We start from the raw sequence: 18,188 nt of genomic DNA on the forward strand, positions 1-18,188 counted from the left end.
ACCACATGCTCTAGGCTGCCCCCAGACACGCGCTAAAGTTTTCACTGTTCAAAAATTGTTTTCCACCTGTTTTGAAAAAGCCATGCGCTAGCCTAGGCCTGTAACGCGCTAACTTTTAAACCTGATGTGCTAATGTTTGGTTTTTACGCACTAAGCTGATGCTTCCACGTGCTAAACTATTTCTCTGATGCACTAAATGTTTCAACACTGGTTTGATTTGGGATAAAACGCTACTATTTGGAATTGACGCGCTAATTTGATGGTTGGATGTGCTAACAAAAATACCTCACGCGCTAAGAAGTTGGTCTTATGCGCTAAACTGCCCTGATTTTTCTTTTGGTTGATTTTTTATAAATTTTGAATTTTTGTCGTGAATTTTTCAAGTTTGATGGATGATTTTTTGAAGTAGTAAATGCAAGCACGGCATAAAAAGTACAACCATTTTGCCTAATCTAACAAAAAGTGTATGTTCTGCGAGGATGTGTTCAAATCCCCAATGTTTTAACAGGTTTGGATACGAATAATACACTTCAGAAAGACTCTTTATTCAAAGGTCATAAATAACATCATAGCCCACTAGTCTCGATGCTCCGTCAGCTCAAATAGCCGTGTCACCCCCTAGAGGGCGCCCATTTTTTTGCCTTTTGCCAGAAATTAACTCAAAGTGAATCGCTTCATAGTTGAGTAGTTATCTTGGGAGATATATGGTGAGTAATCTTGAGCGCGGATTTTTGCCCACCCTTGCACTATGATGTTATAAATGTCTGGTTACTGACTCGGTTCAAAGCTTCTATTTCTATGGTTCATAATTAGGCTTCTCATTCGACCGTCAGTGATAAACTCCCTCAGGAGGCTTCCCGACCTTTAGAATAAAGGCTTTACGTATCTCGAGGATACTGGGGGAAGGCTAATTGCTGCGTGCAATCGTTGAAAAGGACTTTTGTCACTTTCCACATTTGATTATAGTGGGTTGGAAATCTTGGCGTCAAAGTCGTTCCCCACTTAGGTCATTCCCTTCACACTGGCCATAAATGGCTTTAAGAGTTGATTCCAACTCCTCGAGAAGGCAGGCCTGCTAAAGGTTTTATGCTTGAAATACAGAAAGCTTTAAGAGTGGTGTGGCTTTTTTATCACCTAGTTCAGGGGAGAGCATATACCTTCCACTTTTGAGACAAGGCAATCAAAGTTCTTTTTAAGCCTGCAATTCAGTGATTTGTTCATCTCTACTTGGAGATGTTGCTCCAAAAAAGCATGGTGTTCTTTTTAGTTCCTTAAAGCAATGATTATTTAATCTAGTGAAGGAACCTGGTCGACAAAGCAAAATTTTTGATATGGTCAACAAAAGAAAATCGGAAAAGGGGAATAACTTCCCTCTTTTGATTGTAACAAAGCTTTGTAAGTGAGGTTCTTTCCTTTGCAAAATTTAAAAATGAATCCTTTTATACACCAAAGGATGGTGAGGTTCTTTTTATATCTACTTTTGCGAAAGGAAAGTTTGTTTTGTTCGTTTTAGAGCCTAAAATAAAGTATTTCTCCTATAAAAGCAAGAAAATTTTTGATAGTGGTTCTTTTTATAGCCCAAAAGAAATAAGTGAATTCAATTTTAAGAATAAAAGACGTTTAAAAATTTAAACTAACTCAACTAAGTTAGTGAAAATCCTAACCATCTAAATATTCTAAGATTAAGCTTCTTTCTGCAACAAATTTGTTAGAATCCTACAAGAAAACTAGAGGAAAAACGTTAGATGATTTGGTGGACTTCCACAAGTCTAATTTTTTAATTTTTGGTTACAAATTATTTTCTGTCTGCGATGCGCTATAGAACAAACTATACGCGCTACAAAATCCCAGTGATGCGCTAAAAGAAACCCGTGATGCGCTACACTGTCTGCGGGATGCGCTACTCTGTGCACCGAAAGCACTGCTCTGTTTTTCTCCCGCGCAAAGACCTACAAGAAAAGATTAGTGGAGGTCACGCACTAATATATGGACTTCACGCACTAGATGATGGACTCCAAGCGCTAAACAGTGAACTAGATGCGCTAGGCTGTTAATCGGATGCACTAAACAGTCAACTTAACGTGCTAATTCATTTTTTCCGCGTGTCTGCAAAAGTGGTTAAATTTAAAAACTGATTTGATATATGGGGTCTGGCCCCACGGTGGGTGCCAGAAATGTGTGCGGGAAAAGCGGGTCGATAGAACTCAAAATGCAAAAAACGGAGCTCTATGGAGCCTTGCTCACACACACAGAGGACTTCTTGGTGCAAGCTATGGAGTCATGAAGTATAACTCAGCTTCCCAAGGTTGGTCCCATAGTTCTCTATCTTACATAGTCCCTCAAACCAATGTTTTTGCTCTCAGATCACTGAGAAAAATGGTTTAGGGATGGCAAATGCAAGAACGAGGGATGTTTTTGATAGATTTTAGAATGAGATACATCCTAAACTATGCATGATTCTAGAAATGCAATAAACTAGATTATAAGATGACAAGGTTAGTATAAATACTATCCTAACATGATATATTAGTCCATGATTGAGCTAAATGATAAAGAAAGTATTCTAAACATGCATATTTAGACTAATTCCTAGTTAAAGAGAGGTTAAAATGATGAGCATAAAAATGATATATAAAAGCTTGAATGTATTTGAGCATAAGTGTGATACTACAAACTTGGATTGATCTCCCAAAATGGAGGAATGAGAGCTCTATTTATAGCAAAAACAGGGCAATGGATGGTTAGGGTTGAAAGAGTTGATCAAGGGTTGAGTTTGAAATTTGGGGATCCATGTTTGAAATTTGCACCAATGAAATGGTGACAAGTGTCAACATAGGGTTGGGTTGAGAGAAGGGGTTGGAGGCATTAAATGCCTGAGAAGACCTTATGGTTATCTAGAGATAAGGGTTAAGCTTAAGTTAGGCTTACCCATTGGATTAAGAGTTAATCCAAGGATAAACTCTTGTGCAAATGATTAAGAGATAATCATGGTCAAAGCATTAAAGGCTTGATGAGACCCTTGGGTTGGATGACGGTTAAGTTAGGCAAAAAGTCTCTAACCATGTAAGAGGGTTGAATTAACCATTAATGGTTTGGGAGACTTTGGAAAATTAAGTGGTTGAAGACTTGAAGCCTTTAATGGTTATCAAAGACTTTAAGGTTTTGAGAAGTGACTTCCCTTTGCTTAGGGATGTGACAAAGTTTAGAAGATGGGTTAGGCTAATTAGAAATGATTAGAAGAGTCTAGAAGGGATTAGAAATAGGTTTTAGGAAGCAAATGGGAAATGTAGGAGAATGCAAGTGGATGGAGGGATAATAGGATTTAATTGAAATAAAGTTAATTTTATTCAATTTGGTTGCAATTTGGGGAAATTAAATAAATTAGATTTATTTAATTTAGGATAACTATTTAATTAAATTTGAATTTAATTAAAAGTGGATAGGGGGGATTTAATTGAATAAAATGATTTATTCATTAAATGGTAAAAAGAAGTCTAGTGAATTTAATTTAAATAAATTGAGTAATTTACTTAATTAAATAGAGGAATGCGGGTAATTTAATTAAATTGGATTTAATTAAATAGAGAAATGAACATAAAATATTCATTTAGGAATATGGTCATTTTTATACGTCTACAGTAGGTTTGTAGACTTTGAGTCATTTCATATTATTTATAAAATTATCATTGTCATTGTGTCATCAAGTTAAAAAATAAGTAAAAAAAAAAATGCTTTGTGAAGGCATTTTCGACAATGACTGATGTTCGATTAAGGTTTGCATATATGAGTCTCATATCCAAATTTGGTTGAGCTATCAATAGATAATTGGAGGATGGAGGAATCAGAGGTTGAAGGTCAATTGGTGACCTCTCATTAATCATCAACGACAAGGGCACACACATGATATGGTGACATATGTATAATATGCAGTGTGTTTTTTTAAAACTTTTTAGTATGGTGTGTGAATGCTAAAAAATGATTGTATTGGAGAGCATATGATTGTAGAGATCCTCTGATTATGGTGATCCTCTAACTATCGTACTTTGTTGGAAGATGATTTTTTAATGAATACATTCATTGGTAATGGTGATCATGTGTAGCAAGATCCGGACAGTAGTATGGAACATGATATGATTCACTTTTTAGTGTTCCTGGTTGTGTGTATAAGTGGAAATTTCAAATTTTTGGGGGAATAATAACCAATGTTCCATTCCCATTTCGTGCCAAAATAACTAAAGTCAAGGTAGCTTCTAGTGGCAGTGGTGGTTGTCTATTCTATTTGAGATCTAGTGGCAACGATCGATAACAGTGGCTACAATTAAGAACATTGTGTTCTTATGGAATGTAATGTAAAACCTTTTCTAGTATGGGTTTTTCAAATTTGTGATATGTATGTTGATTTCTATACAACTTCCCTAGTGTACAAGTATAGTGGTGAACAAAAGCACCAAAGTAAGTGAGTTCATGGATCTTGAAAGGGTTTGTGGGAGGATCCAAAAAAACCAATCAAGGTGGATAGTTGATGGGTTCTTTAGACACTATTGCTTCTAGGTTAGATTGTGGGATATTTTTTATCATCAATGCTTCGAATCACACTACATGATCCATTATCAGGATGAAGAATGCTAAAAGAAATTAATAATGTTGCAAACCAAGCAACTAAAAAGAAGAGAGAGGGGGAGAGAGATAGCACAAGAATCGAGAAAATAAGAAAAGATAGGAAAATAACAATAAAAATACAAATAAGAAAAATGATGAAAAAGGCAAAATTATAAAGAGATATAATGCTAATCTAATTAAATGAGAAGATAAAAACAAATCAATCTTAAAAACAATTGTTTTCCTTTTTAACCTTCTTTCCTTTGTTTTTAGTAATGTTTTTAAGATTGGTTTGTTTTTATCTTCTTATTTAATTAGATTAACATTATATGTTTTTATAATTTTTATTTTTTTGACTATTTTTCTTATTTTTATTTTTATTATTATTTACCTATCTTGTCATATTTTCTAGATTCTTGTGCTTTCGTCTCTCCATCTCTCTCTTCTTTTTAGTTGCTTGGTCTGCAACATTATTCATTTCTTTTAACATTCTTCATCTTGATGATGGATCACATAGTGTGATTTGAAACGTTGATGAGAAAAACTATCACACAATCTAACCCAGAAGCAACAACGTCTAGAGATATGGATTGTGGAAACCTAATATCATTAATTGATGGGTTCTTGTTCACGTCAAGGTTTTTGGTAAGCCTATTTAAAACTATTGGAGGTGAGAGACTTTCTTTTGTATCAAGGTCATGAGCCATAAGAGTTGGGCTTATTGCAGATGTAGGGTGTGAGTTCTTACCATTTTCACACTAAGAGGGGGATTGTTTGGAACTGTATTGTTAGTGTTCACATGGATATCATTATTAATATGGTTAATAATATATAATTATGTACGTTTATATTAATTTGTTGAGAAACAACTTAATATTAAACTATAATAAATGTTTGTTTGTGAGTTGTTAAGACAACTCACAAATATAGGGGAGTGGTTATAAGAGGCAGAACAACCTTCCTATTATATAGGATATGAAAAATCCTATATATGTATATAATTCATATTATATGGAACAGAAGAATAATATTATTATGTGTGCAAAAAGTTTTAGTTTCAATGATTTTTCGCTCATTTTTACACAAATCTAATCTGCATCTCAGTCCTTTTCCCAATTTAATTGTGGTTAGATCTATTAAATTTCCCCCTCTTTTAAGGAAACGGATAATTTAGTAAGAATAGTGATTTTATTATCTTAATTGGTGAAACCCTAATTTTTACACAATTACATTTTGGTGAGTGCAACATCTTTCATGCTTATTCCTAATTTATTGGCGTAGATCTAATTTGTATACACTTAAACATTAATATTTGTACTCATATATCATATATACAATTGAGTTACATAAATTTAGAGGTTAATTTCATAAAAATCATAATTTATTCTTCTAGATTTGACTTGTGGGTTACATAATTTCTTAGTTGTATTTTCAAATCTGATTGTTATGTTTTGATTTAAATGCATCTAACATTCAATATCATAGTTCACATTGATTATTTCATTAGTTAATCAATCATTTTACAAAGTATTTGCATTGTTTAATCATAGTTTCAAAATTTTCTATTCAATTTTCCCTCTTTGTGCATGAGTATTGTTACCTTTAGTCCTACATGCAATATTCCACTGAGAATAAGTTATAGACTTAGGGTTTCCCAGGGATTAAATATTACGGATATGGAGCAACAATTGACTAACATTTTTCATGTGAATGTTGGTGCTTCCTCTAATCCAATAAATGACATCACATATCCCTATTCATCTCATACTTCTCATGATGAAGATGAATTACTAATGTGTCGACTTTGAATTTCATCATTAGAATACTACCTGCAACATGTTAGTTTCACAAAATACAAAGGAAATTCTACAGGAAATCCAAATTCAACCAATGAAACTACATGAAATGAATATTTAAAATAAAAACATTATTTTTTACCTTCATGATTTAAGTCTCATTGTGTCCTAACTCCATTGTTCTTGGTTGCAGGTGATGTGTTCTCAGGCAAGCACTAATAGCTTCCAAGATGGCATATGAAGAATGGACTAATAACTGATAGTTAACTAATGCTATTAAATGCAATGCAAAATGATTATGCTAAATTGCTTATGCTAATTTCTTCAAGATTAAAACTCATAGATGCATAATTTTTCACAAATGGTTAACTTGAAGACTAACTCTTTCTCAACTCAAACTCCCACATTTATAGACTTTGAGAGGATAAGATGATGTGGCCTGGATCAACGGTCATGATCAGATTTGTAGATTTGGATGGCTATGAGAAAAGGTGAAGGTTGAGAGAAAGGGGGAAGGAGAAGACAAGTGTCACTCATCTCACCTTGACCGGGTTGCTGACTGGGGGAATCTAGGGATGGCTGGAGAAGATTTAGGTATGAAAGGACAAGTGGACTCAAGTCCTTCCTAAGATGTAGGGATGTTGGAGAGATTATAGAAGAAGGTTAAGAAATATGTGTACGTACACAATATTTTATTTATTTTGGAGGTTGGAGATAAGTGGCTAATAAATGTTTATTTATTTTAAATTTGTTGAATTAATTTAGCCACATGATTGATGAGTTGGCAAAGGAAAGATGAAGTGGAGATGGAAGAATGAATTAGAAAATGAAATTAAATAATTTAATAAATCATTTAATAATTGAGACTATAGGATAGAGGAATAACCATTAAATATTAGATATTTAATTAATTGATTAGAGGAAAAAGGATAAATGAATGAATGAATGAATTAATATTTCAATTAAATTAATTAATAGAAGGATATGAAATTAAATAAATTAATCTTTTCAAATTAATTATTTAATAGAAGAATAATTTTTTTATTTTTATTTTTTGATAGAAGTGGATATACCACTAAATTATATTAATATTTTCTTTTTTTACAAGGTGTCTAGTTCAATGAGCACTGAAGGGAAAGAACCAGTAAGAAAACCCTTCAGTATTGCTCAAAATACACAAGCCTACCTACCCATTACAAAGGCCCCCTGGGCACATTCCACCAAAACCCTCCCAAATTACATAATATTTTCATTAGATATAAAGGAAGCTGCCATCAGAGGCATTCAAGTATAAATTGTCATTTGAATCATCAGGAAGAATAACATCCACCAGAAAACTGAAAGATTAGCCAAAATTTTGACCATGAACCATCCCTGCCTATAAAGCACAATTCTCCAACCCACTGATTAATATGAGATCAAGAACAAGAAGAGAAATCACTACAAGAGAACCTGCCAAGACAAACATTGTAAGCAAGCATAGTATAATCCAAATAAGAAGAAGGAGGGGATGTTGTAGACCCGAAGGAACCAAAATGAGGCCAAGCCAAAGAATAGCCCATAGAAGGATCCAAGATAGTAGCAGAAGGATGAGAAATCATCACATATACCAGAACATCAACAAATATCAAGGCCTTGAAGACAACCACCATCTTACAAGCCTAAACAATAACTTTCAAATGAAACAGATCGTCTTATCTTATGAGAAGAACCGCCAGAATAAAGAGAGAAAAACATGGAAAGAGAAAGACCAGAGCCCGTATATAAGCCAAACCAAGTGAAAGGTCATAATGAATGCAACCAAGGCAAAGCACGATACCACACAGAAAGTGCAGGAACCAACATACCAAAACATGATAACCAAACCCACTTTCCAAAGGAGTTAACGAAGTACAACCAAACATCATTACTGAATCAAGCAAGTAGACGACAAGCTACGATAAAGATAGCTACCAAAAAATGATTAACCAAAACCACTTTACTCAATCTCAACACCTCATGATTACTAGATCAAAATAGCTAATCTGAAAATCAAGTTAAAGAAATGCCAGCTCATAACAGAGAATGAGCAAGGAAACAATGATTGACCAGATAGATCCCGAGCATCAAATCTATGATTAGCCAAATAATCTCAATCTGCCAGATAGACATCATCACACGGATGAAGGTCAGGCACCCAGCACGTTCAAAAAAGCAAAACAAACCAAGAATGCCATCATCAAAGAAAGTTACCATCCACCTTAATGCAATGAGGATAAGGAAGCTTCACATTATGAAAACCAACTCAAAGATAGTCAACCTGCAAAACAAAGTGTCTGCTGATGATAAAAACCAAGTGTGTGAGGGCATCAAAGCTTGAAAAAGAACAATTAAATTTGACCTGACAGATAGGATACAAACCAAATGGATGTAGCTCCAAAACCCTCCTTACTCATTGAGGAAATACTTATCGAGTATGCCACCAACAAAAATGTTGTTGTAAGGCCAGACAAAACCCTCCCTAATGTAATACACGAAAGAAAATCCACTACCAACAAGGAGTGTGATGAAAGCAATCAATCAAACTTAATAAAGGACACTAATGCAAGAAGAGGGAATATCCCAAGGGGAGACTTCCAGATACTCAACACTTTCAACAACAACCCTGTTAGCAAGATAATCTACAATACAATTTATTTTACTATAACAGTGAGAAATAGTAAAGGCAGTAAAACACTTCAATTGAGCAAGAATTTGATCTAACAGGTATTGTAAGTGCCAGGAAACACATTTCTTATTAGAGACCGATTGAAAGACCAACATTGAATCCCCTTCAATGATAATATCTTTAATGCCCAAAGAGATGGAAAGATCTAAGCCAATAGATAATGTATGAAATTCAGTAGAATTGTTAGAACCGACACCAATAAATTTACACACAGCTTTAACAATCATAGAATTATGATCGAAGAGGACAACTCAAATCCCCGACTGTCCCGGAATACCCTTAGCAGCCCCATGAAAATTTAATTTAAATGAGAATTATGGGGAGGAGACCATTTAGCAAGCCTACATTTGGCAAGAGAGGATAAGCCTGATGCTATAGCCCCATGAGATGGGATGGCTCGAAGTGATTTCCATTTCCATGTTATCCAATTATCCCAATGAGAAAAGGAACACAAATGATCCAAGTTTTTATAAATGTAAGAAAGCAACACCTTGGCAATGGAGGATTGAATCCTATCAAGCACATCCCATAATGAAGTTGATTTATGCTTAAAAATCCTAGAGTTCCTCTCCAGCCAGATGTTCCAAATGACAATAGAAGGGAGCCACAACCCAAAGAGAGGAATAAAATGAAGATGAATACAACAAAGGCCAAGCCTATAAATGAGACAGTAAATTAGGACCAATGGTAGAAGACCATCCAAGCATACCAAACAACCAGTACCAACAATCCAAAGCAAACGAGCAATGCAGAAACACATGATCCATGGATTCCATAAAGAAACCACAAAACACACAAGGAAATACCGCAGTAATCCCAAGCCTGTCTAATCTCATCCCAGTAAGAACTCTATCTTGAACTACAAGCGAAGCAAAAGAACCAGCTTTAGGAAGACAAGCCAAGTGCCAAAAGAGCTGAGAAGGTTAAGGGGAGGAAGAAGAGGAATGAGACAAGGTCTTATACCCCTCCTTTATAGAATAAGAACCTAAAGCACTCTTAGTCCAAACCAAAACATCATCCCGATCTTGAAACACAAGAAATATTTTCTCAAGCTCCAGTTCAAAAGCAACTTTGAGGTCTTTACTAATGGGCAGAAAATTAATAGATTTTCATCGAGACACAAGATAAGGACCCGAGGTATCAATGTCACAACAGTCAGCAACAAAAACACCCCAGAGACCAGAAATGATATCAGACAAAGGAGACCAATCCCAAATGGAAGATAAGGCAGCATGACCATTCCAAACTTCATCCCAAAACCGAGCCTTCTTCCCATTATGGACTAGCCAAGAGAGATAGGGAGGATAACTGATCTACAACTAACAATAAAATTCCAAAAATCTGATCCTTTCGAGAGAGATGAGGCTGTGAATATCCTTTCTCTATGAGCCTGATGAGGAGGTAGAGTAGAATTTGGTCTTCTTTGAGGTTGGTGGGCTTTTGTTCTCAATGTGCTTCCCAAATCAATCCCTAGGCACAAATGGGATTCTTCTAAACCTTTCTCCTATCTTCTCCTCTCTATTCAACACTGCTTGCACCCTATTGTATTGGACATCACTCCTCCTTACCTTCCATGCTAAGGCATTCAAGTCTAAAATGAGGTCCTCTTGTGTGTCACCAAAAATGAACAAGTTTGGTTGTCCAACTGGCTGAATCTCCTCTCTTCCAGGAATGGGCAACTGTTGGAGAACCATGGTTTACCTAATCTTGTTTGTACCTTTAAGGATTTCAATCATATTAATCTATTGATTGAGCATCTAGATAGGTCTGCAAAGTATGATGACTGTCCCTCACCTTTCAAGAATGAAAATATCCAAATTGGATGCAAAGAACGTTGGTTTACTCAAGGCAACTTCTAGGTTCAAATGGTCATTTTGATCAAATGACTTAATGAAATGTTGTGGAGATTTTAGTAGGGTGTCTCAGGGCTTAACTCATCAATTTTGATGATTTGAAGCAATCATTTACTTTTCCTTCCTTACCGATTTCATGAAATTGTCAAATTTGCTCCAAAAAGGCCTAGTTTCTAGTGAAAATTGTTCACCCTGCTCAATCTGTTAAACTTCATGACAAACCATTGGAGATGTGGTCTATTGATGATGAAGAATAAAGGATTTTTGCTATGGAAAGTACTGTACAGACTGTTTGAGGACTGTCCCACAAAAGAGGCATTTTTCAAGGGTTTTTTAAGGTTTTAGTGAGGGTTTGCAAATTGAAGATCTTCTCCATGATGCTAGACCCACTTTAAGTGTTCAAACATTGCTATGACTTCCACCAAACACTTCAAAGGATCCAAAGGCCAACTTAGAATATTTTCATTATGTCAAACAATTGCCATATTGCTACCCTTACACAGAAAAAACAGTCTAGAGGACTGGGACAGCAATGTTTTTAAGATTTTGCATACATTTTGAACATTTGTAAACCCAATACAATGAAAGTATATCAAATATGGATGAAAAAATGACTTAACATGAGTTTGAACACCCTGCAAAGCAAATAAGAAGGGATTTTTATAACTATTGTTCATACACCGCCATCACTGCACTTTAACAGTATTAATACTATTACACTTTCTTTCTTTGTATTAATTCACTTCTTCACTCTGTCCCTGGTCTGCAAAAAGGTGTTAATGGCAAAGTAAAACAATACATATATCCTCTTCAAGGATCTTGTAAATTTGAACACTTAAGAAGATGCCTCAAAACATGACAACATTATGAGACTGTAACAAAGAAATACACCTTTCTAGGATCCTTATTTAGGTCCTTTACAATCAAATTGTGCATCTTTTCTTCTTAGCATTAAAAACATCTATAAATACATTCCATGATGCATGAAAGGAGAATACATCATTCCATACTATCCATTTAGAGAGGTTGGCAATGAGGATCTAACAATGAAACAGTGACTAACTGTTTTGCAGTCTGTTTACACCTTTGCTTCTTGCATCCAACCAAGTCATGAGAGAGACAAGGATGGTAAAATACAATGATGACTCTTGCCAACTTATTTCTTCTTCAACATTTCAAAGTACAGTGCTATGAACAACAAAGTACCATTCCAACAAATTTAAGGATACCCAAGCCAAGTTGTTCACTTCACATACTTGCCATGGGCGTACAAACACTTGTGCATTGCTAGGAAAAGAAAATAGATATATGATACAGTATGTACAAAGGATCCAACAAATTTCCTCAAAGCCATGGATGAAGAGACTTTGAAGAAATTAGTTGGACCATGAATGATCTTCCATTGGAACCACAAAACAATGCTTCTCTTAAGAGCACTTCAAACAAAACCTGTTCTAAATCACTACTCAAACATCAAAGGAGATTAAACCAATTAAAAATAGGAGTAGTACGGACTCATGGAGCCATGGTACGAACTGTACTCTAAAAAGTGCAGGAAACTAGTTAAATCTCACAGAAAACAAGAGCAAAACAAGTATTTTTCTTACTTTTCCAATATGAACTGCCCATAAAATGATGGGAACATGGTTTTTATACATGTGCCAACTTGTTGAAGCCTTTGTATGGACAAGTACAGCCTGGAATTAACCAAAACCACCAAAAGTCACTTTTTTGCACTTTTTGACAGCTTTTTGACAACTTTTGACAACTTTTGTTGCTCAAAAAGTTGCATTTTGACTCCCAGTGACTTGGCACTCAAACCAATGACTCAAAATAATTAGAAACACTAAATAAGCATGCTCCAATTCCTTTCAAGGCTTTACAACATCAAAAATTCAAAAATGCTCATTTGGACCCAAAATTGACAGTTTTTGGCCCATTGAGAAAAAAACAAAAATCTTGGAAACTCTTAAGCACAAATGAGTTCCAAACTTTATTACACCACAAAACAAACCTATTAAACCTACTAGAAGCATAAAATAAACACACATGCTTAATTTGCAACAAAATGCTATACCTGCTAGGATTTGAGCATTCAGGTGCTCAGGTGCTCCTGCACCGGAGCCCCCCTCAAAAACTTAGCAAGCATAATGGAAGCCAATTTACTAGAAGGATCCATATATAGTTTCCAAAAAAATTTAGCCCCCAAAGCTTTATTATGGGAAACTAAATCTCTGATTCCCGAACCCCCCAACTCCATAGGAAAGCAAACCCTATCCCAAACTAAGAGAGGAAGCTGCTTTTTACCCGCAATGTTATCATTCCAAAGAAAGGATCTGAAAGGCACCTTGAGATCATGAACAACCTTGGGGGGAGTTTTCAAAATGGACATCAAATAAGTAGGAATGGCATTAAGTACTGACTTAATCAAAAGAATCTTACCAGCTAAAGTGAACCATTTATAATTCCAAGAAGAGATTCTGGAAGATATCGCATGGACCACTTTATCCCAAAGTATAGCCTTATCCGAACCAACAAAAAAGGAATGCCTAAGTACTTACAAGGGAAGGAACCCACTTGAAAACCCCAAAAATGAGTCAGCCTTTTCTTAACCAAAGGGGAAACATTTAGAAAAAACACCTTTGATTTCAAACTATTAACTTTCTGCCTAGAAAAGGAAGAGTAGTCATCAATGGTCTTTTTGATAACTCTGGCCTCTGCCAAAGAGGCTGAACCAAATAAAAGAGTATCATACGCAAAAAGACAATGGGATTGCGAAGAAGGATACCCTTCAATTTTAATACCATTCCACAAACCTGAAGATCTAGCATCAGAAATGGCCCTGCTTAAAGCCTCAGCCAGAAGTATAAACAAAAAGGGGGAAAGATGATCCCCTTGCCTAACCCCACGAGAGGAAGAAAAAAAACCAGTAGGAGAGCCATTAAGAAAAATTGAAAAATGAGAAAAAGAAATGCAGGAAAAGGCCCATTTAACCCAACTATGAGCAAACCCAAAGCAATTCAAAACAGAGACTAAGGAATACCAATCAACCCGATCATACGCTTTAAGCATATCAAGTTTAAGAATCATAGCAAGAATCTTCTGAAGTGAAATGGAATGCAAAATCTCATGAGCAACAATTACACCCTTGAAAGTTTACCTTCTAGGAACAAAGCCACCCAGATCAATAGACACAATCCTAGGAAGGAGCTTAGCCAACCGACCGAAATTGCCTTAGTAATGATTTTATACAAAGTATTGCAAAGAGCAATAGGACAAAAATTTAAAAAAAAAGAGATAGGATTATAGGAATAATGGCAATAAGAGTAGTGTTTTTTGGCGCGTGTGAGGCTATTTTGAATTTTTTCAATTTTCGGCATTGTGTTTTAATGCTTTTGTTTTGTTTGTTAGCGCTTTTGCATTTAATGTTAGCGCTTTTGTGAGTTTTAGCGCATGTGTTTGTTTTGTTCACGCTTTTAAGATGTAGGTTAGCACATTTGGTATGTCAGCACTTATGCTTTGAGTGTTTGAGCATATATTGAATAGGATAGCGCTTATGATTGTTTCACGCTTTTGTTGCAAGGTTTAGCACTTTTGCAAAAAAGGTTCACGCATATGTTTGATTTAGCGTTGGTGTTTACTAGAATAGCACTTTTGTTAAAAAGATTAGCACTTATGCTTTAGATGAATTTGTTTGATGTTGTTCATGTTAAAATTCACTTTGATGGTTAGATTTAGGCATTGTGATGCGCAATTGTGATTGATAGGTACTTGATTGATGTCTTGATTGATAAAGAGTTGATAATGTTGATTGATAGGATAAACGATTCATTGATTGGATTTGATTGGATAGATTGATAGATTAGCTCTAAGAAACTGATGTAGTTTTTGATGAAGAGCATAACAAAGTTTGATTGAATTCAATGATTAATAAAAAACCAAGATTTTTAGTTTAGATTGATTTGAGATCCTAATTTGTTTCATTTTGAAAAGATGTACCAGTTGTTGATGTGATAGTTTAGCGATCTCTTTGATAGATAGATAGATGATTGATCAAATTCTTTTGGTAAATAGGAGAAACTCGATATTCTCTAGTGTCCAGAGAAATTCCCAGCTATGCGCCACTTAGTGCCAGAGCTTACACGGGCTGAGGTGAGACATATAGATGCCTGCAGATTATGCCACTTGTTATATATGCCTGATATTACCCATAATAGGGGATTGTTGATTGCTTTAGCAGAGAGATGGCATAACGAGCATAACACTTTCCACCTTCCCACTGGTGAGATTAGTGTGACGCTTGAGGATGTCTACATGATTCTCCACATCCATGTGACTGGTGAGTTAGTCCAGTATGATTTTCAGGATCATGGAGGGACAGAGGCTTGTAGAGCCATATTCGGTGATGAGAGAATTTCTAGAGGATGGGGAGGATATGATTATGTATTATGAGACTCTCCTCGTTATTCTTGCAGGTTTGATTGGGTGATTCATCTGTCCAGACAAGAGATCTCGAGGTTTTGTTGTTGGTTGGGGTGAGATTCTTCAGAGCATGATGCAACATAGGACTCGATATGCATGGGGTGTTTGTATGCTTGCTCATTTGTATCATGATCATCATCAAGTTGTTTTTTATGAGAGTGATAGTCTATCGACAAGATTCACATTGTTACAGATCTGGTGTTGGGAGCATATTGCCATTACTTGACCTATTCATCATAGAGTTCATGGTGAGAGGCAACCATATGTCTATTTGTATGCAGGTATCGTTACTCAGCATAAGCTGGGTAAAATGGAGTATTGGCGTTGGGTTCTTGATTCACTAGATAGTGTTATTTGGAGATCGTATATCGATTGTGAGCCATGGATGGATGATGCACATACATTACCATTTATTATGCAGAGTAGATATCTCATTGGTCAAACTCCATACATTATTGAGCAACAGTTGATTAGTCGCATTTTGAGACAGTTTGGTATCATTCAACCCATGCCTACTGGTGTCACGATATATGCATGACGGTACAGGGATAGGAGAGATTGGGGACCATCTTTGTCTTTTGAGATAACATGTGTAGAGTTTCCAGCTACTCCTAGGGTGGCTTATGATTTGAGATTACACATTCTAGATCTTGGGGTTACTACAGATTATGCTTAGTACATGCTTGCACACTCGTTTCCTCGTATTACCGATCCAGTAGACCCTCCACCTAGCTTAGGAGATGAGGATGAAGATTTAGATGATCCCATTATTAGGAGACAAAGACAAAGATGAGATATTAGAGCTACTCAGGAGACCAGAGGTGATGGAGATGAGGGAGGAGATGGAGGTGGAGGCGGTAGGAGACCCGGATGAAGAGGAGGTCGATTGAGAGTCTATGGAGGACCGTTTGGACCAGTTGGCACAATTGGGAGACCACTTCCTATGGGTGGGAGAGAGGTAGGATGGATTGGGAGGGATACTAGTAGGGCAGGGATGAGATCAGTGAGAGGGTTACCCTCTACAGGAGGAGGCAAGATTACCGAACTGGATGGGGGTTGCGGCAAAGGTATTGATTTTGGTTAGATTCAGCTAGACCCTAGGGTTATTGCTTCTCATGGTGGAGAGGATGAGGATCCAGAGGATCATGTTCCACTTATTAGACGATGGGTTCTGAGAGCTACTCGGACTGAGATTCCAATAGGTGGATAGGGAGGTGGAGATGAGGGGATTGGGGGTCATATCCCTCAGCAGGATGTGCCAGAGTAGGAGACTGTGGATAGTCTCAGAGCATAGATAGCAGCTTAGAGCATAGGTACAAACACTCATGATAGAGAGGGACATGGTTGTTAGGAGACAAAAGGATACTCAGGGTCTTCCTGATCATATTCAGCAGGTTGGATCAGGCACTCTCTCAGCTGATACCATTAGAGAACTATTTTGGGCTGGGAATGAGACATCACACTGGTGATGATTATATGAGGATTTAGTCACAGAGAGCCAAAGGGAAGGTAGCTATCATACCACTGTGAGAATGGATACTATCAGTGGTGGAGTCATGGGGCCTCCTCAGAGGAGTGGTGATCATGTGAGATAGGCATTTGGAGGATCTTCTCACCCACAACCACAGAGATGGACAAATTCGGGTGGTCGTGGCACAGGACAACCTTGACTTGATTTATATTGATGAGGCACTTGTATTTTTGATCTGATATCATTGTATACTTGGACTTTTTATTGTTTTATGATGATCTATATGTAGACATGGACTCTATATGAGGATCTCTTATTATGCATGTTACTCTATATGATGATGATCTATATGCATTGATTACATGAATGACATGATCTTTTCTTTTCTTTTTTATGATGATGATCTTCTATATGATGCAATTATGATGGAATGACATGCTTTTGATTTTGAAAATGCAAATGCAAATAATTATTAACTTAAATGATGTGAATGAAATGATCTATATGGAAATGCAAATGAATGATTGATTTTATTTTTAATGCATGATGATGTAAATGCAAATGATCTATATGAAATGCTTTTTATTTTTTATATGTAATGCTTACAATGATTATGAATCTAAGTGCAAAGATGCAACTAAATGATCTTAATGAATTTCAATGATCTTAATGCAAATAATGATGATGATACACTACATGTTTGAATGAAATTCACTTAATGGAAGGCAAACTAATGCAATGATTGAATGCGACAGAATGAAATGGATGATGATTATTTAAATGATTCTAAAAATGAATGCACCTACAATGATCAAATGCAAATGGTTTTTGTTTGTTCATGTATACTCAATCTTTATTTATGATCATTGCTTTATGAATGAAATCTTATAATGCAAATGACAATGAATGCTTATAATGCAAACGAATAGTGAGCTAATCTAGAATGATATAACTAAAAATGATACTACCATTCTTCATATGCTTGTCTTGTAATAGTGCTCGATTTCATCATTGAGCTTTAAAATGTTGTAAGAAAATACAAGCAACTTGACATAATGATTCAAGTTGACCTGAGTATTTCTTTCATTGATTTTGATATAGCAAGTTTATACAAGCAACTTGATATAACGAACCAAGCTGACCTGAGTATTTCTTGTAGAACAGACAAGGATTATCCCCTTTCATGTATGACTCAGAACATCCTCCTTGATCTTTTTCTGATCATATCCTTAGACAAGTACATACCTTAGTAAGAGATAAACCACATACAACAAAAAAAG

Source organism: Cryptomeria japonica, chromosome 7, assembly GCF_030272615.1.
Source record: "Cryptomeria japonica chromosome 7, Sugi_1.0, whole genome shotgun sequence".
Lineage (NCBI taxonomy): Eukaryota > Viridiplantae > Streptophyta > Pinopsida > Cupressales > Cupressaceae > Cryptomeria > Cryptomeria japonica.